This window comes from Natrix helvetica (genome assembly GCF_964273705.1).
Source record: "Natrix helvetica genome assembly, chromosome: 1".
Lineage (NCBI taxonomy): Eukaryota > Metazoa > Chordata > Lepidosauria > Squamata > Natricidae > Natrix > Natrix helvetica.
This window is the reverse complement of record NC_138548.1, coordinates 255,436,832-255,456,435: the sequence shown is the minus strand read 5'-3', so window position 1 is coordinate 255,456,435 and position 19,604 is coordinate 255,436,832. Positions and strand designations below refer to the sequence as shown.

The 19,604-nt window shown below is 43.9% G+C and overlaps 1 protein-coding gene across 1 annotated transcript in view; it reads left to right on the top strand.

The window, feature by feature from the left end:
• LOC309398648 (cytochrome P450 2C20-like) overlaps window positions 1-19,604 on the top strand; it is a 177,606-nt gene that overhangs the window by 12,829 nt on the left and 145,173 nt on the right. The window lies entirely within an intron of this gene.

The following is a 19,604-nucleotide window of genomic DNA, read 5'->3' as shown; positions in this document are numbered from 1 at the left end:
CCCTTTTAATGTTGTGCACATGCACAGACCATTTTAAGTGCAGGTGCCCTGCCCCCTGCCCTGCCCAGTCACTCCTCACTCTCTGGGTGGCTTCCCTGCCTAAGCTGCCATGTGGTGCATTCCCTGTGGTCCAACTGAGCTGCCTTCGCCGCCGGCCTATAGGTAACTCTCACTAGCCCCACCTGAGACTTCCCCCACCCCTTCCAGGATCCCCATGAGCCGCAGTTTGCCTCCCAGCAGGCTTCAGGTAGGTCTGCTAGGTCCAAAATAGAACATGGTGGGACCTAGCAAGCCTCCCTGCAGCCCCCTGGGAGCAAAAGCTTTAAGAGAGAAAGAAAGAAATCCTCACCGTTCAGGGATCCCCAAGTTCATGGAGCAGAGAGGTCTTCAAACTTGGGAACTTTAAGACTTGTGGTCTTCGACTCCCAGAATTCGGGCTCTGCTGGCTGGAGAATTCAGGGAGTTGAAGTCCACAAGTCTTAAAGTTCCCAAGTTTGAAGACCTCTGGTAGCTGCTACCTTAGGCTCAGGCTAATCTAATCAATAGTGGAGCTCTAAGAATGCAAGGTGATCAGTGGGCATATTCTCAGTTTCAAAACATCTGGCTTTTCTTCCTCCTACCAAAGAACACATGGGGTAATTCGCGGGAAGGGAGGAAGGGAGGAAGGAAGGAGAGAGGGAGGGAGGGAAGGGAGAAAAAGGGATGGGAATGTGAATGAGATATGGATGGATGGATAGAGGGAGGGAGGGAGGGAGAGAGTGAGAAAGGAGAGGAAGGAAGGACCACAAACCTGGCACTAGATGCAGCTTCAGAGGATGCTTTAAACAGCACAGCAATCCAGGGCTGGAAGGGACCTCACAGGTCATCTAGTCCAACCCCCGCTCCAGCACTCATCTTGGTTATTTTAGTGCCTCTAATACAGAGGATAAATTCCTAGAAATCCCCAGGCATTGCCAACCTCTCACCCCTAGTAAAAAAAAACCTAGCGCAAAAACTTCATGCAGCATTAAAAAGAATAGAAAATGGGCGGCTGTATATTATTTAATGGACTGCTAAATTGTCAAAATGGTCGGCTAAATTGGCCACGCCCACCCAATCACATGACCGCCAAATCACTCCTAGCCAGTCACATGGCCACCAAGCCACTCCCACATGGTCACATGACTGCTAAGCCACGCTTACAAAATAAGCCACGCCACAGAATTGGTAGTAAAATTTTTTGAAACCCACTACTGGGCTAGTACATCAGAAATGCAACCAAAGCAGAGTTTTACCTGGAGCAGCTCATGCTATTCTCTACAAGATAGGTTCACTAATCCACAGATATCCATGAAGGATAATATAACACTGTCTGTCACTCATTAATTAGGAGATATATGCCATGTAATGGAACATAATCATATTGTTGTATTCTTTGGCCATTAAAAGTTATTGAACTTTTGCTTTAACATATTGAAGGTCTCTCGCTATCAAATTTAAGAAGTATTTCAAGCATACCTTAGAATAATTTCACACATAAATGCTTTATCACCTAATTAACTGAAATTTCATCTAATTCTATCTTTAGCTTGCTGCAAAACATGGACCTATATTTACTGTCTGGATCGGATCAAAACCAATGGTTGCTCTTTGTGGATATGATGTGGTAAAAGATGGTTTGATAGATCATGCAGAAGAATTTAGTGGGCGAATTCAAACACCTTTGAAGGAGTGACTATTTAATAATAAAGGTTCACTATCTTTCATTTCCTTAATTTTCTTTTTCTTGAAGTTTCAATAAGTAATTTGAAAGTATTTATATGCCAGTTATATTACTGATAGCTATGAATGATTCACTTGAAACCAGGTTTTGTAAAGATGTTGATTTTGTTATGCTTCATGAAGTGGAAGGAAATGTTTTTTCCACCATTTTTCTTCCACTCCTGAAGTCTGCCCAGGTTGTTGTTTACTTGCAAGAAAATATAATCTCCCCTTAAACTGGTCCTCACAAACACTTTTCAAAACAGACACTTTGAAGAGCAAACGACCAATTTCTCATATTTCAGACAGTTTGTGCAAAGGCCTAACTCTCTAGCGAGGGTTGTAATTGTGGGAAAGATGAAAGGAAGAAGAGGATGGACTCACTTACACCGGTGGCAAATACTATGTTGGTGCCAGATTGCTGTGGAGAAGATCTGTGAGGCTGCTAATATTTGGCAGTGCCTTGTTGGCTCATACCCTAGCAGTCATAGCTTGAAACTGTGTTCTTTTTATTGGGGACAACTCTACTGCACAAAAATACCTGAACTGAAGCAACTCCAATTTTTTTTTGACTCACTGAAAATTGCATCTCAGTACACAATTCTCTCCATGTCTGGTGTAGGGATTTCTTCCTGTACCATACCACACTTACAGAAACCTGTGACATTACTTCCACAACTTCATTCATTGTTCTTTTGATATAGCAAAAATCGGGAATGGAAATGTCACTGCATTCATTTGGTTTGCCAGCTGTGCCTACATTCTGAGTTATACGGCAGAATGAACTGTCTCTTATCAGCAATGGTTCACTGTGCATGTCATTACATTCCATACCTTTCTTTACCTTTTTTCCTTTGTCCGTCTGCGAGGCAGACAGGAACTCTTTGCCAAGATGTAATTATTAGTTAGTAAGTTTGTATTTTTACTTTATTTACAGTAAAAAGTTTTTCTTAGATTATGCCTTGGGTTTATTTTTTCTTATTTCAAAAGTATACTTCAAGGATATGCCAAGATCCATACTCATTATTTCCAGGGCAGAATTCACACCCTGACAGGAAAGATCAAAAATGTGCAGTTCAGCTGATTAGTAATACAAGCATGAAGGCTTGTGTACTTTAAAAGCGGAGAGGAAAAAATGTGCAATGCACATTTTCCCTGAAAATGAGACAAGGTCTTATTTTCTTGTGACCCCCGAAATAAGCGCTTCGCCTTCTTTTTGGGGACATCTTATTATTTTTGAAGTGCAGGAGGTGGCGAGCATGGTCACCTCATGGCTGCTGCTTTGTTGCAATATTTTTGGAAAGGGCTTATTTCCTGGGAGGGCTTATTTTAGCGCATGTGCTCAAAAGCCCAATTAGGCTTATTCTCTGGGGAGGTCTTATTTTCAGGGAAGCAGGGTATTTTTTTGCAGTTCTGCAAAATTTGAGGATTGATATCACATTGTGATCTGTTTCCTGTGTCTTTGGTTTCAGTTATAGCCAATACTGATAAGAAGAAATGGAAAGCGATGTGACAGTTCATACGAGATTTTGGGATGGGGAAGAAAAGAATGTCTGAGAGGGTGCGGGAGGAAGCCCTTTGTCTGATGGAGGAAATGGCTACTACAACAGGTTAAAAAAAGAGAATCTGGAAAGGATTTGTTGTATTATGTGAAGTTAGCGGATAATTGGATTCTACACTGAATGTCAAATCCTCTACACTTAAGTGCACAAAATAAAGAAAAACATAGATAGGGAGTGAGTGCCCCTCTTTCTTTTCGCAATATTGTTCAGAAGCAAAAGGAAAAGTACACAAAGGAAGTTTTGAGCTTTTTCTCCCTCTTTTCTATCCTGTATTAGTATTTGGCTTTATAAAATTAGAAGCATGCTCAGAAATAGTAAAATTTTAATGTGGTTGTATGAACTAAGAGATACAAAACCCTAGGAAGCATTAAGTGTTGGATAGATTAGAAGAAAGAGATGGAGGGAACAGAGTGCTCAGTTAAAACTGGAAGGAAAAGCAAAAATGTTGCTTAAAAATAATTTGAACATAGTGCCAAATAAAACATCAGGCAAAATCAGCAGCCAGCAAAGGACCATATGGATGAATGAGACAGGTGATATAAAGGTGGAAAAGAAAACTTGGTGGATTTCTGTTTTTTTTATTTTATATATATGTATATGTATACCTGCGCACACACACACACACACACACACACACACACACACACACACACACACACACACACACACACATATATATATATATATATATATATATATATATATATATATATATATATATATATATATATATATCTCAATGCATGATCAGTGTGGCACCTGGGTGTCATATATTCTAATAGAAATGAAACGAATCATAATTATTACATTCAATCAACTTATGCATTTGAAATAATAATACATATTTATATTAGGCTATAGTCCATCATTATTCAATTATTCCGTATTATATCTTGTTATTACTTTTATTATTATAAAATGTATACACTAATATTCCCTCTTCTCTTATTAAAGTTAAAGTTAAAGATTAACTTTTATCCAACAGACCAGAAACTATTTGTTCAATCCTTAAATTACCCTTCAGGGAGTGTACTTGTCCTAATTCTTTAAAACCCACATATGAACGCTAAGTTCCATTTAGATAGTCCCAGAGGTTGCCAAAAGCCTCTTTACATCACTTTTGCAGGTTCAATCTTCTAGCATAACATTCAAATATCCCTTTAGTTGAATAGTTTCCTCATTTTTACATTTGAGTCTCCAATAATCATAGGGTAGCTTAAAATAATCCAATATATATTTTCAGTCTTTCATATAGATGTAGTTTTCTCTTTCATCAGCAGGTGGCACACCACTTAAATTTCAATATTGTTACTCCAATGTCCTTTGGTTTGTAGAACAGTTATAAAAGAAGAATAAATTTCATGGGTAAGTAATTCCAGCATTTAGAATACCTTTCCAGTACCTTTCTTCCCCAATTTAAGAGTTCAATTTCCAGTATATTTGAAAATTTGTTATTTTTCTCTCCTGTGCCTGTCATTTCCAATCTGGTATTTGCTCAAAGTGCCTAGATACTGATTTAACACAATATCTGAGCCGATAGTTCTAAGTTGTTCCTTGGGGTTAAATTTAAAGCAAAAAGAAAATCCTCTCCCCCAGTTTCAGCACAGACCACCTACTTCACTCCTGCACCAGTTGTCCCAGCTTTGTGGCAGCCATCTTTAGGCTATTTTTCTTCTTACTGTGGCTGAGATGGGAAAAAAAAAGCCCAGGTCAGACAGTGGGTCTGTGACTCCCCTTGACCTCACAGGGTACCCCTCTTTGCTTCACCACCTCTACAGGGCAGCTTTGGCTCCTTCCCAAGCCCACAAACAGGAAGAGCTCAGCACAAGGAATGCAGAGACCTGAACCTTGTGGCTTAAATCACCCTGACGTCATCTGAAAGTCCAAAACTTGGTGGATTTCAAAGTGGAACATGGAAACAATACTTTGTATCTCCATTAAAGTGGCTATAATATTTTAATATTGCAATCATATTACATTTTTAGATAAGAGGGAAAAAATAATCATCCCAAGGTCTTTGGCCTGAACAACTTTTTTGTTGCAATTTTGTAGTAAGAATCATGGAAGAGAAGATTCACATTCATTGATCACACTCATAAATTTCTCTGGCCTTTGTTGCAGGGCAGCCTTTTGACCCAAGAAGAAGTTGTGCAAGTGCTGTTTCTAATGTGATCTGTGCAGTAATCTTTGGAAATCGATTTGATTACAAAGATCACACCTTCATAAAGAACCAGGAGATTGTGGAGTTTCAAATAAGATTCCTTTATAGTTTCCTAGGAATGGTATGTTTTTCCTCTCTGATGCTCCTCCTGATACCCCATTTTTCCTAATAGGTCTCTCTTTGTGTACAAATATCTAAATTAGAAGTGCAAAGGTTAAATGCAATGATCTAGTAAGCATGAGCTATCAAACTAGACATCCAGTGGGACTGAGCTATTCAAACATATATTAATTCTCAGCAAACCTTTCCTGGCTAGGCTTATTTCCTAGGAGACCGTTTCCTTCTTTCATAACTCCTTTGGTTCCTGATCTGCTTGTTCTAGAATTACTGATTTCTTAACTAGTCAGGGAAACCCAAACATGGAACTTTACCGGAGGGGATATGTCTCCTAATAGTAGTATTTCACTGCAGTTCTTTTACCTCTTGATTGAAAAGTTGTTTTTAGTTCTCATACACAATTCCTTGTTGTTTTAACAGATTACATCCATCCATCATCCCCAGCCAATAAATTAATGATATAAGGACAATGTCAATATTACAATCAAACTAATTATTATATTTTACAATCAAACTATTATAATATTTTTTAAAGTGCAATGGTGTACATACAGCTATAAATCATATTAGCAGTGCTAATTATCATGTTAGATTGTAGACAGGTGCATCTCTCCTTGTCATGGCTTTTCAGACAACTCCCATATGTTTATGCGCACACTTCTTTCTTCCAGTCTTCAAGGACTTTGGCCTTTTTCACCATTATCCCTTTGTAGGAGAGATGGGTGGGGGGAGTCTAGGAAAAGAGCAGGTGAGTCCCTTGACAAAGTATCTCCTGCATGGAAATCAGCCCAGGTGAGGAGAGATCTGGGGGAATGCTTTCCAAGAGACATCACTTCAATTAACTTATTACAAAGATACATTTCCATTATAATTTCTAGATGCTGTATTTACTCGTGACTACAATTAAAGACAACATACTGAGATTCTTTTTTTTAAAAAAAAACAAAGTTTTATTGGTTTTTTTAAAAAATAATATAGGAAAGGGGTAAAGAAAATTTTGGCAGTTGCAATGTGCGGCAGGAGTCCCCTCCCTCCATACTCATAAAATGCAATTACAAAAAATTCAATACTAAATAACAATATATAGTCAGCATGTAAATTCAGTTAATAATTTCGATCAATTTATATCAAGTGGATTTTCTTACTCATTTTTGTGATCTGAGTTTTCTTGGTATTGCCCCTTCTCCCCCGCCAGCAGAGCTCCGGCCCCTCCCGTGTCCTGCATGTATGTTGTAGGATCATCTGATTTATCTAGGAGTACTTAATTTTTTTCCATAAAGGCCTGCGCCTCTATGGGTGTATTAATTCTAACTCTTGTGTCCTCCCAGAATATTAGCATACCTTCAGGCATCAACCATCTGAACCACACCCCCTTCTGGTATAGTTTCTTCGCTAATTGCGAATAGCTTTTTCTTTTCTCCCTCACTTTCTTGGGGATCTGTTTCAGGATGGTTATTTCCCTATCTTGGTATTTCAAAGCTTGCCCCCTTTGTGCACTCAGAATTTCATCTCTTGTGATTTTTCTGAGAAATTTAATGTGTACCTCCCTGGGTACGTTGTGTGTTCTAGCATAGGCTGAGTTCACTCTATAAACCAAATCTAATTCCCACCCCATCTGTTGTTTCTCTTTCTGAATGTATTCAGCCAAAATACTTGTCATAATGTCCCTGTCAGCGTTCCAAATATCATGCAGAATTAAATCATTGTCCAAGGCAAAGTGATCCTTAAAACTCCAATTTAATAAGACAGACATTTTGGCATTATGCTGTGAAATTTCAACTCTAACGTACATCCTGTGAGTTCACCCAGTTAAAAGTTCATCATCTATCCCCACACCCCATAATTCATCACATGGTCCAATCTTCATCTTCCACGCTGGCATGTACACCCCTCTTCTTCCGGCCAGGTATTGAGGTGTGGAGACAAAAGACGACCTTGAGCTTCTAAGAAAATCCATAACAATACATTCCACAATCTTATTCCTTTCTATTCCCCCCTCCCAACTACTACACTATTGAAACAGCATAGAAAATTATAAGAAAGTGTGGCAGGCCAAAGATCCTAAAAAGAATATAACTACAGGCCTGACAGGTGGCCTCTCCTCAAAAGAAAAACGTTTCCTAAAAAGAGAATAACATAAAAGTTAACTTATTAAAATTTAACCACCTCTTCCTCCCCCAGGGGGACCCTTTGGCTTATCAGGGAACTTCTCATGGAATTGTTTCACTAATTTATCTGCTTTCAGATCCCAACTTTTCACCCACGTAGCTTCTGGCAAAGGGTATCCCTTCCAATGCACTAAATATTGTAAGCGACCCCTATACAGCCTGGAATCTAATATTTTTTTCACCTCATAATGTGTTTCCCCTTCTACCACTACGGGAGGAGTGTGGAGGTTGGGTGGATGGTCTCGTGCTAGACCCCTAGAATTTTCCCTAAGAGTCTGGGTAGGCTGAGTCGAACTGTAACTGGGTTAATTATCTTTTCTATTGGGAAAGGACCTAGAAATTTTGGACCTAATTTCTTACTAGGTATCTTTAATCTTATGTATTTAGTAGACAAAAAAACTTTGTCCCCCACTCGAAAGGGGGGTTGTAGGGAACAATGTTTATCAGCTTGCTTCTTGTAGGCTTCTGCCGCATCTGTTAGTGCCTTTTTCGTATTCTCCCATCCCTTCTTTAGTGCCTCCAGCCATTCATTCAGGGACATGGAGGAGGGAGGTTCCTTAGGTAGTTCAGGCATGGGAACGAATTCCATGCCACTGGTAATCTGGAAAGGAGTTAATCCTGTACTGCTGTGAACCGCATTATTATATGCTACTTCAGCGAAGGGTAGCAAGTCTGACCAATTGTCTTGCTGATAGTCCACATAACACCAGATGTACTGTTCCACCATCGCATTGGCCCTCTCTGCTGCCCCATTTGTGCTGGGATGAAATGCTGAGCTGAGTCCCTGTGTGGACCCGATCGATTTTAGGAATTCTCTCCAGAACTTGGCGGTGAATTGAACTCCGCGATCTGAAATGATCCTTTTTGGAACCCCATGTAGGCGATAAATGTGTTTCACAAACATTTTCGCTAATTTCTTTGCGGATGGTAGGCTTGAACAAGCGATAAAGTGTGCTTGCTTGGAAAACAAATCAATAACTGTCCAGATTACTTTATTACCACTGCTAACTGGAAGTTCGACGATGAAGTCCATTGCTATCTCTTCCCATGGTCGACTAGGGTTGGCCACTTGTTGTAGTAGTCCAGGGGGCTTTCCTGGATGGGTTTTCATTGTTGCACAAGTAGCACAGCTTTTTACATAATCTTCCACCTCCGACCTCATCTTTGGCCACCAAAATTACGTCTAGCGAGGTGGAGAGTTTTCAGGAATCCAAAATGACCTTCTAGTTTCGCATCATGACTCCGCTGTAGCACTTGCAATCTCATCTCTGCAGGGACGTACAGTTTGGATCCCTTCCAGGCTACGCCATCATTAATCAATAGGATGTCCTTGCTGTTGTTGAACCATGGGTCTGTCTGGAGGGCTGCTTTCAGTTCAGTTCTCAGTTTATCTTGGCTTCGACTGGTGACTTGAGCTGCCTTTTGGTGAGAAGGAGATATGATGGGGTGGAAAATTTCTTCCTTCTTACTGTCAAACTGGGGTTTTCTCGACAGTGCATCTGCTAACAGGTTCTTCTCTGCGGGGATGTGTTTAATTTCAAATTTGAACCTTTGGAAATATTGGGCCCAACGGACCTGTTTGGGGGATAACTTTTGATGGGCAAGGAGAGTTTTGAGATTTTTATGATCAGTCCATGCCTCGAACGGTATATCCCCCCTTCCAGGAGATGTCTCCAGGTGAGCATGCTCCACCTGATCGCGAATGCCTCCTTCTCCCAAATGGGCCACCTTCTTTCCGTAGTGGTGAGTTTCTTGGAGATGTAAGTGCATGGTAAGAGGTGGCCTTCTTTATTCTTTTGTAGTAGCACCGCGGCTATCGCGACATCACTGGCATCCGTTTGGATTATGAAAGGTCGCTCTGGATCGGGGTGTTGAAATATGGGTTCTTGGGCAAAGAGCCATTTTAATTTCTCAAAAGCCTTTTGACAGTCGATTGTCCATTTTAATGGTTGGTTTGCTTTTGGTTTAGTAGGGGAAGGCCCCATTCTTAATAGGTCAGTCAATGGTAGGGCAATTTCAGCAAAGGTTGGAATAAACTGCCTATAAAAGTTTGCAAATCCAAGGAAGCTTTGTAATTGTTTGCGAGTGCTTGGAGGTTTCCAATCTAACACCGCTTTCACTTTTCCTGGGTCCATTTCTACTCCTTCATTGGAGATACGATATCCCAGGTAATCTAGCGAGGTCTTGTGGAATTCACACTTTGACAATTTTGCATAAAGCTTGGCAGCTAGAAGTTTTTTCAGGACTTGCTGTACCAGTTTCACATGTTCTTCCATGGTCTCAGAGAAGATCAAGATGTCATCTAAATAAACGAGTACTCCGCAGTACAGGTGGTCGTGTAGCACTTCATTTATGTACTGCATGAATACTGTGGGTGCTCCTTGTAGTCCGAAAGGCATGACTTTATATTGGAAGCTGCCTAAGGGAGTATTAAAAGCGGTCTTCCACTCATCCCCTTTCCGGATTCGTATACGGTAATACGCCTCTCTCAAGTCCAGCTTGGTGAAGATCTTGCCCTTAGCCAAGTGGTTCAACATATCTTTCATGAGAGGGAGGAGATAGGTATTCTTTTCGCATACCGCATTCAAAGCTCGTAAGTCCACACAGAGGCAAACCCCCCCCCCATCTTTCTTTTCCCTGAAGAGCACTGGGGCCGCTACTTTTGATTTTGCTGGTTCAATAAACCCTCTTTTCAAATTGGTGTCGATGTACTTCCTCAATTGTATCATCTCTTTAGGCATCATAGAGTACATTTTGGGCTTTGGTAAGGTTACTCCAGGTTTGAACTCTATTGCACAATCTGTGGCACGGTGAGGTGGAAGGTAGTTTCCATCTTCCTCACTGAACACCTCCGCCAGATCCCAATAGATCTTTGGGACTCGTTGGATTCCTGGAGGTTTAGTGTCTGCTGCGGTTGCTGCAGGTTCTGGATGGGTTGGGCTGTTAGGTTCCAACGTTCCTGGGTGGCCTTTTGGTTCCACCGGTGGTAACGGCCCAAGTCCAATAGTCACCTTTCTAACACCATCCTCCCACTTTATAGTAGGTTCCCACTTATCCAACCATGCAAGCCCTAGGATAATTGACTCTTGCATTCCAGGGGCCACGATGAATCTGAGGAACTCATAGTGGCGGCCTATCACCAGCTTTACTAACTCAGTGATCTTTGTAGCCAGAGCTCCCCCAATTAGGGTTCCATCCACTTGCTCAAACGGAATGGGATGTTTTAGGGGTTTTGTGCGTATACCTAGTTGCTCCACTATTTTTTTAAAAACAAAGTTTTATTGGTTTTTTGGTGTTTTGCAAAAGGAAAAGGTATGGGGAAAGTTACAAATTGTGGCAGCCGCAAACTGCGGTAGGTATACGCCCACTCCAGACTCATGGTGTACATTTGCATAGCATTCAAATATTACATAATAACATATAGTCAGTGTGGTAAATTCAAAAATAATTTCAATCAATTTGTATCATGTGGATTTTCTTACTTATTTGTGTGATCTGAGCTTTCTTGATGTTGCCCCATCTCCCCCCGTTGGTAGTGCTCCGGCCCCTCCCGTGTCTTGTGTATCTACTGGGATGTCTTCTGGTTTTTCTAGGAGTAATTTATTTTTTTCCATAAAGGCCTGCGCCTCTATGTGTGTGTTAATTCTGACCCTTGTCTCCTCCCAGAATATTAACATACCTTCAGGCAGCAACCAACGAAACCACACCCCCTTCTGGTATAATTTATTCGCCAATTGCGAATAATATTTTCTTTTCTCCCTCACTTTCTTGGGGATCTGTTTCAGTATGGTTATCTCCTTATCTTTGTATATCAGGGCTTGTCCCCTTTGTGTATTCAGAATTTCATCTCTTGTGCTTTTCCTAAGAAATTTAATGTGCACCTCCCTGGGGACATTGTGTGTTCTAGCATATGCAGAGTTCACTCTATAGACCAGGTCTATTTCCCACCCCATCTGTTGCTTTTCTTTCTGGGTATACTCAGCCAAGATAGTTGTCATGGTGTCCCTAATGTTTTCATCATCTGTCTCCATCACATTCTGAAATCTAAGATAAAAGGACATTCTCTCAAACTCTGTTTTCATTTTTTGGGTGTCAAGCTCTTTGTTTCCCTCTTGCACGCCCTCCACCCCCCCTTCATCTCAGCCGCCCCCTGCTCCAAGAGATCCAATCTCTGTGAGTTCTTATCAATTTTTTCCTGGTTCCCTCTAATTTCTTCTTTCATCTCCTTCAGCTGTTTCTTAATTTCCTCTTGTCCCTGTAGAATTTGTTGAAACATTTGATGAAACTCCAAGTCCGCAGTTTTAACTTGTTTAAAAGCTGTTAATGTTGATTGCGTGCTCGGACTTGAGGTTGTAGATGTCGGGGCAGAGGCAGCAAAGCTGGACTTTCCAGGAGGTGGTCTTTTAGATGTCATTGTTAGTAATAAAGAGTCCAGTCAGTATAGAGAAGAATCAGTCAGAGTGGTAGAGCAGCCAAGAGAGTTCGGGGGGTAGAGAGACCAGGCACAAGGGAACTCTCTAATCACCCTGGCAGGGAACAAACGTTTTTCACTCCAGAAAGTTCAAAAGCAAACAATCCACAAGAGAGGTATCCAAATAACATGGAGACAAAGACCGGAAGCTGAAGCTAAAAGGTGGAGTCAAGTTCAGCTTTCATGAAGACAACGGAAGTGTGCCATCTTCCCCTGCCAACTTCGAGTACTGAGGCAACAAATAAAGTTTTCAGAGTTCAAAGTTCCCAAAGATCACATTTTCTTAAAGCCTAAGGGTTTAAGTCTGAAGATCCATTTAGCTGGAGTGTGACCTCTTTGGTTTGGCTCTCCCCCTCCTCCTTCCCTGGGGCTACGAGCACTTTTGTTTCTAGCCGCTTGTCCAAGGGGGGGGGGAAATCCCCCTCCCCTCCAGCCGCACTTCTCCAAGTTAAACAAAAGTTCTAATTAGCACAACTGACAAGTTTTAGGATTGGTAATAGGTATGAAGGGAGCCTACGCCTCATTGCACCGCCACTGCATCCTTCAAGTATCTTTTTTTCTTCCGGACAGCCTCACAGCGAAGATGCTTCGCGCCTCCCCTTCGCGCTCCTCGGTGCCTGGAGCGAAGCGGGAGCCCCCCGACGGCCGCTGCCGATGCAGGGGTCCTCCCGCCATGCCACTCCTCCGGCAGAACGCCTCTTCGGGGCATCCTGTGCCCCCCAAGGAGTGGGGAGCCCACTGGGGATGCGCGGGGCGAGCAGTCTCTGCCCGTCGCCGTCAGCCGCCGGAACCGGAAGCCCTAGTTGCTCCACTATTGACATGCTGATTAAGTATCGGGTGCAGCCGGTATCTATAATCACCCCAACTTCCCCTTCTACCCCCATTTTTGGTATTTGGAGTTTGGCTTTTATCTGGAAGGGGCGGATAGGTGCACTCACCATTGGGTCGTCTTCTGGGTTTCCTTCCTCTTCCTCCTCTGAGGTGGCCAGGGTGTTTTCAGTGGCTCCGCTCTCTGCCCCTGCTGGCTGTTGTGCCAGACGACTTTTTTCTGGTGGTTTTCTGGGGGTTTTCTTGATTGTGCTGGCAGGTGGTTGGCGTGGTTGTGGAACTGGGGCTGGAGCCCAGCATGTAGATGCCCGGTACCCAAGCTGACCACAATGGTAGCACTTTATTTTGGGGCCCCAGGAACGAGGGGTTGGTGGGGGCTTTTCAGTTTGCTGCCTCTGCGTTCAGTGGGCTAACAGTTTTTTTTCAGGGGTTCTGGTACCTGGCTTTGGATAGGTGTTAATCTCGTGGTCCAGTATGATTGCAGTGGTGTACCATTCTTGGATACGATCTGGGGTCCCCATTACGGCACAAGCTTGTTTCAGTTTGAGATCTAAGGCCTTTTTGAACGTATAGACCAATAGTCTCTCTGGCCAGTATCGTAGTCTTCCAGCTATTCTCCGGAATTCCCAAACTAATTCTTTGACCGGCCGACCCCCCTGTCATAATTCCTGGATCTGGTCTTCAGCATTTACCTGTTGGGCCACATCGTAAAATCGGGCCCGCATCAGTTGGATGAACCCCGTTATGTCATCTAACTCAAGAGCTGCTTCTTCATGGAGTTCCGCTATCCATTGTGCTGCCTCTCCTTCATTCATCCCCTCTGCTATTTCTTGGATCAGTTCTCGATCCGTCAGGTATTGTGGGCCTACTTAGTCAACGTACGCCAATACTCGATTCATAAAGTAAGCCAGTTTGTCTCGGCTGCCATCATAGGTTGCACAGAACCTTGGTTGTGTGGGAGGAGGAGGGGGTGCTGGTGGTTGAACCGGAGCAACCTGTCGGCCTGCTGCTTGGGGTGGTAAGCTTCTTTGTGGGGCCACACCCATTGGTTGGGCAAAAGCCTGCTGAGGCATTGGTGGAGGGGCTGGACCCTGTGGTGGTCCCAGTCCCTGGTTCTGCCTCTGGGCAGCTATTTGGGGTGGCGCCATTAGTTGGGAAGGGGCAGGCGTCCACTGGCATTGAGCCCATCCACGACCCAGGAAGAAAGCCCAACCTGGATTGGCTTGATTGATGGGTTCAGAGCCATCACTTTGCAGAGGGGGGGAGGTGAAAGTGTTCCAGGCCCCTTTCGGCTGGTTAGTTTTCACTTCCCAACTTTTTTTCACTCCAGGAGGGGGAGGGGTGCTGATTCGCTGGTGGCTGTGTGGAAAGAACCAAGGTCTCCACTCCACTGCACAGCAGTTTCTCTGCTGGGAAAGGATAATGTGGGCTTTGCTAGGCTCCACCTGGGAGATTCTGGGGGCCCCAGGGGTTTTTGTTCACTCACATTTAGGCATCGGAATTGGTCCTGAAGGCCCATCAAAGACTGGCTGCGTGAGAGTGACTGAGACCTCCATTCATTTGCTCTTCCCCCTATCCTCCAGCCGCCTGTCGGAGTTCCCTGGGGGGGGGGGGGCTCTCCTTCTAGCAGGCATTCCTGAGAAGCAATAAATCCCGAAGCTTCATCTTGCAGGTCTAATTCCGTCTGTGAGGAAAATCTTGGTTTCGGTTCCTTTCGCCGGGCTCCCAGCTGAAGTTCCCTTTCCCTCGCCTCTGCCTGTTGAACTATTTCTTTAGAAGGTGCATAGATAGTTTCGACAAAAATAAGCGATCCATCATCCTTAGCCTTCTCTGCTGCATTCTTTCCTTCCTCCATCTTCACTGAAATTTCGTCCTGCCCAGGATTGGGTCAGAACTGGGATTCAGTACCCCGATGAAAGTAAAAAAAATTATGGTAGAGTTGAAATAATGTCAGCATTCCAAATATCATGCAGAATTAAATCATTGTCCAAGGCAAAGTGATCCTTAAAACTCCAATTTAATAAGACAGACATTTTGACATTATGCTGTGAAATTTCAACTCTAACGTACATCCTGTGAGTTCACCCAGTTAAAAGTTCATCATCTATCCCGACACCCCATAATTCATCACATGGTCCAATCTTCATCTTCCACGCTGGCATGTACACCCCTCTTCTTCCGGCCAGGTGTTGAGGTGCGGAGACAAAAGACGACCTTGAGCTTCTAAGAAAATCCATAACAATACATTCCACAATCCTACTCCTTTCTATTCCCCCCTCCCAACTACTACACTATTGAAACAGCATAGAAAATTATAAGAAAGTGTGGCAGGCCAAAGATCCTAAAAAGAACATAACTACAGGCCTGACAGTCCCTTATATCTTCATCATCTGTCTCCACCACATTTTGAATTCTAAGGTAAAAGGACATTCTGTCAAATTCTATTTTCATCTCTTGGGTGTCAAGCTCTTTGTTCCCCTTCTGCACCTCTTCCATCCCCTCCCTCATCTCAGCCATCCCACCCTCCAAAAGATCCAGTCTCTGTGAGTTTTTGTTGATCTGGTCCTGGTTCTCTTTAATTTCTTCTTTCATCTCTTTTAGTTGTCTTTTAATCTCCTCTTGTCCCTGTAAAATTTGTTGAAACATTTGTTGGAATTCAGTCTCAGTGGTTTTGGGCTGCATCAGAGATGTTATCGTTGATTGTGTTTTTGGACTGGATGTTGTAGATCCCGGGGCAGAGGCAGCGAAGCCAGGCTTCCCAGGAGGTGGTTTTTTACGTGACATTATAGAGTTCAGTCAGTACAGAGAATGATCAGTCAGAAAGGTAGAACTGCCAAGAGAGTTCAGGAGACAAAAGGTCCAGGCAGATGAGGATTTTTCTAATCACACTGGCAATGGAGTAAAGTTTTTCAGTCCAGGGAGTCCAAAAAGTCACAAACAGCAAGAGATTTATCTGGGTAGCACGGAGACAAAGACCGGATGCCTGAAGTTTTATAGGTGGAGTCAGTTTTCACTGTTTATGAAGACAACGGAAGTGTGCCATCTTGCCCTGCCAGCTTCGGGCTTAGGAGGCATAACAAAAGTTTCAAAGTTTCCAAAGTTTCCAGATCATCATTCCCTTATAAGTTTAAATCCAAAATTCACCTTTGCTAAGAGCGTGGCGTCATTAATTGGCTCTCTCCCTGCCTCCTCCCCCAAGGGCCGAGAGCAACAATAGTTAACAGCTGCCTGTCCGAGGGGGGGGGAATCCCCCTCCCTCCAGCCATGCTTCACAAATCCAAGCCGAAAGGAGATTTTAAATAGCTGGCAATTTCTTTTGAATATACAAAGGGAATGGAGAGTGGATTCCGCCTCACCGCACCGCAGCCGCGTCCTTCTGAATGTTTATTCTTCCCGCTGCCTCGCAGCGAAGACGCTGGAGCGCCTCCCCATCATGCTCCCCAGTGCCTGGGGCGATGTGGGGGGCTCCCCGGCCGCCGCCAACTCGGAGGATCCGCCGCAGTGCCGCCCCTCCGGCAGGAGCCTCTACGGGGCGTCCTGTGCCCCCCAAGGAGTGAGGGGCCCACCGGGAAAGTGCGGGGCGAGCAGAACCTGCCCGTCGCCGTCAGCAGCCGGAACCGGAAGTCAACATACTGAGATTCTTGTGATTCTTGTCTTCTGGTCTTGGACCTATCTGAGGGTTGACAATTAGTAATATGAAAGTAAAAGCTACTCTCTGAAGAGTTGGGGTATTAAACCTCCACAATAATGACCAAACAGGCATACTATTTAATTTGTACTCTGTGGCAGGTGTACAATACTTTTCCAAAAACAATGGAATACTTTTTGGGGCGACACATCAAGTCTTTTGCTGAGATTGAAAAATTCCGCGATTATATCCGTGAAAAGGTGGATTTCCACAAAAAGACATTGGATCCCCAGAACCCACATGATTATATTGATTGCTTCCTTCTCAGAATACAGAAGGTAGGCATGTAGATACCATATCTGGATAACTGTATAAATATCTCCAATATGCATCTAAGATGAAAGTACTTCATCCCAGGTGATGATGGTGCTGGTGATGATGTTATCCATTCAAGTCCTGGGGATAATATGGTCCAGGTCTTTCCACATCTTCTGATCTTGACCTTGTTATTTGAGTTGTTCTGTGCTGTGGCTTGTGTCTAGACATTGTGTTCTTCAGTGTCATTTTTTCCAACCGACAGTTTTTCATTACTAGACTTGGATATAAATGAATTGATAAAAATATTCCTTTCCATTACCTGATGGACAGAGTGTACTTCACAAACAATTTGATATTGATTTGGAAAGTTTATAAAACTTTGGAGGAATTGAAAATTGGGTTTAATTTACCTCAGAGGCTTCCTGGTAATTTATTCAATGAAAATATTGACTATTTAAATTATAATGGTATGATGAATCAGGAGTTTAGTAGTTCTGGCTGAGGGACTACTCTGTGTAACCCTCCTGGAAGTCACCGTTTAAAGCAGTTTGTATTTCATTATCCTCATAGTACTGAATTCAAGGCTGAAGGATGATCTCTAACAAGCTGACAAAAGCTGATGAAAGAAACACCTCAAGTCCTACAAGGGTTCAAAAGCTATTTGTGTTATTTGAAGGATACTTCCTCAGGCAGGAGAGGAGTCATAGAAGTCCATCTTTTAAGGAATGAAGTAGACAAGGTCCTCAACCCGGTCAACTCTACCACCTGTCAGTAAGATCCTTGCCCCTCTGGATGTTGAAAGCCTTCAGGACAGTGACCAGAGGGTGGATCCAGGCAATGATTAATATGTCACTGCGGGGGAGGCATTTCTGGAGGCTTTTAAGGAGACCTTGGTTTGCCTCCTCCTTAAAAAAACATCACTGCCAGGACAACTTTCATCCAATTTCCTTTTTGGCCAACATTGGGGAAAATGTGGGGACCTGACAGCTTCAGAGGGTCTTGGATGAAGCAGATTATCTGGATCTCTTTCAGTCAGGATTGAGGCCCAGTTAAGGGATGGACATTTCATTGGTCACACTTGATGATCTTTGGTGAGAGTGGGGTCAGGGTATTGCAACCATCCTTGCTCTCCTTGACCTCTGAATGGCTTTCAATGGTATCCTTTTGGGTCAGCTATGGGGGATGCAGCTGGGTGGCACCGTTTAGTACTAGCTCAGCTCCTTTCTCAAAGCTGGTTCCAATCACTGTTGACAGGGATTGAGAGGTCCAGCTCTTGGCCATTATCTTGTGGCATCATGCAGAGCTTGCCACTTGTCTCCACTCCTTTCCATCATCCGTATGAATCCATATGGTCGAGAGCATCTGTCACCGTGGGTTCAGGTGTCTGCAGACTTCTGACCAGTGACGTGCAGTCAGGGGAGGCAGGGGAGGCAGAGCCTCACCACTGTCAATCATGAAAAAGAAAAAAAATGTAAACAGGAAAAGGCGAGTGCTGAAGTGAGGTTACCTAGCTCACCGTGAATGACTGCCTGTTTAAAAAAGTCTCTAAAGCTCTGAGCTCTGCCGCGAGGGAAAGAAAGTGCTTTAGTCAGTGGGGTGTCAGGGGAGAGGAGAGAATATTCAGCCATTCTCTCCTTCTCTTGCCCACACCCCTCTGAGTAAAGCGCTTCCTTTAGCCCGCATGAGCTCTTCCGTGGGGAAAAGAAAGCATTTTAGTCGGGTGTCCGGGAAGAGGAGAGAATATTCCGCCATTCTTTCCTTCTCTCGCCCACACCCCGCTGAGTAAAGTGCTTCCTTTCGCCCGTCTGAGCTCTTCCACGGGCGAAAGAAAGCGTTTTAGTCGGGTGTCCGGGGAGAGGAGAGAATATTCAGCCATTCTCTCCTCCTCTCGCCCACACCCCGCTGAGTAGCGCTCCGTGATCCTTTTCTGTGTGTCTGGCGTTTAGATAAATAGCCGGATGTTTTAAATGCCAGGTGCACAGAAAAGCAGCTGCTGTTGGGGCGAAGCGCTCCGCGATCCTTTTCTGTGCGCCTGGCGTTTAGATAGATAGCCGGATGTCCTAAAAGCCAGGCACACAGAAAAACAGCTGCTGTTGGGGCGAAGCGCCCCACCATCCTTTTCTGTGCGTCTGGCGTTTAGATAGATAGCCGGATGTTTTAAATGCCAGGCGCACAGAAAAGCAGCTGCTGTTGGGGTGAAGCGCTCCGCGATCCTTTTCTGTGCGCCTGGCTTTTAGATAGATAGCCGGATGTCCTAAACGCCAGGCGCACAGAAAAGCAGCTGCTGTTATGGATCGCAGAACGCGAACCGGCGAAGCGCGCTCAGGAAGGCGGGGTAATGGGGTCACGTGTGCTTGAGGCTGAGGCAGCCTCAGGCTCCAGCACATGTGGTCCCATTCCCCGCCTTCCTGATGACGTCACCAGCCTCATCAGCCGTAAACCTCACCACACGTCACTGCTTCTGACAATATCTAAATCTATATTGCCACTCCTAGTGACCCAAATGATACTCTGGCTTCCTTCTTGCGATGCCTGGAGGCTGTGGGGCGTGGATGGGCCTTTGATTGAATCCTAGTAAGACCAAATGGCTTTGAGTACATGAAACTTTGTC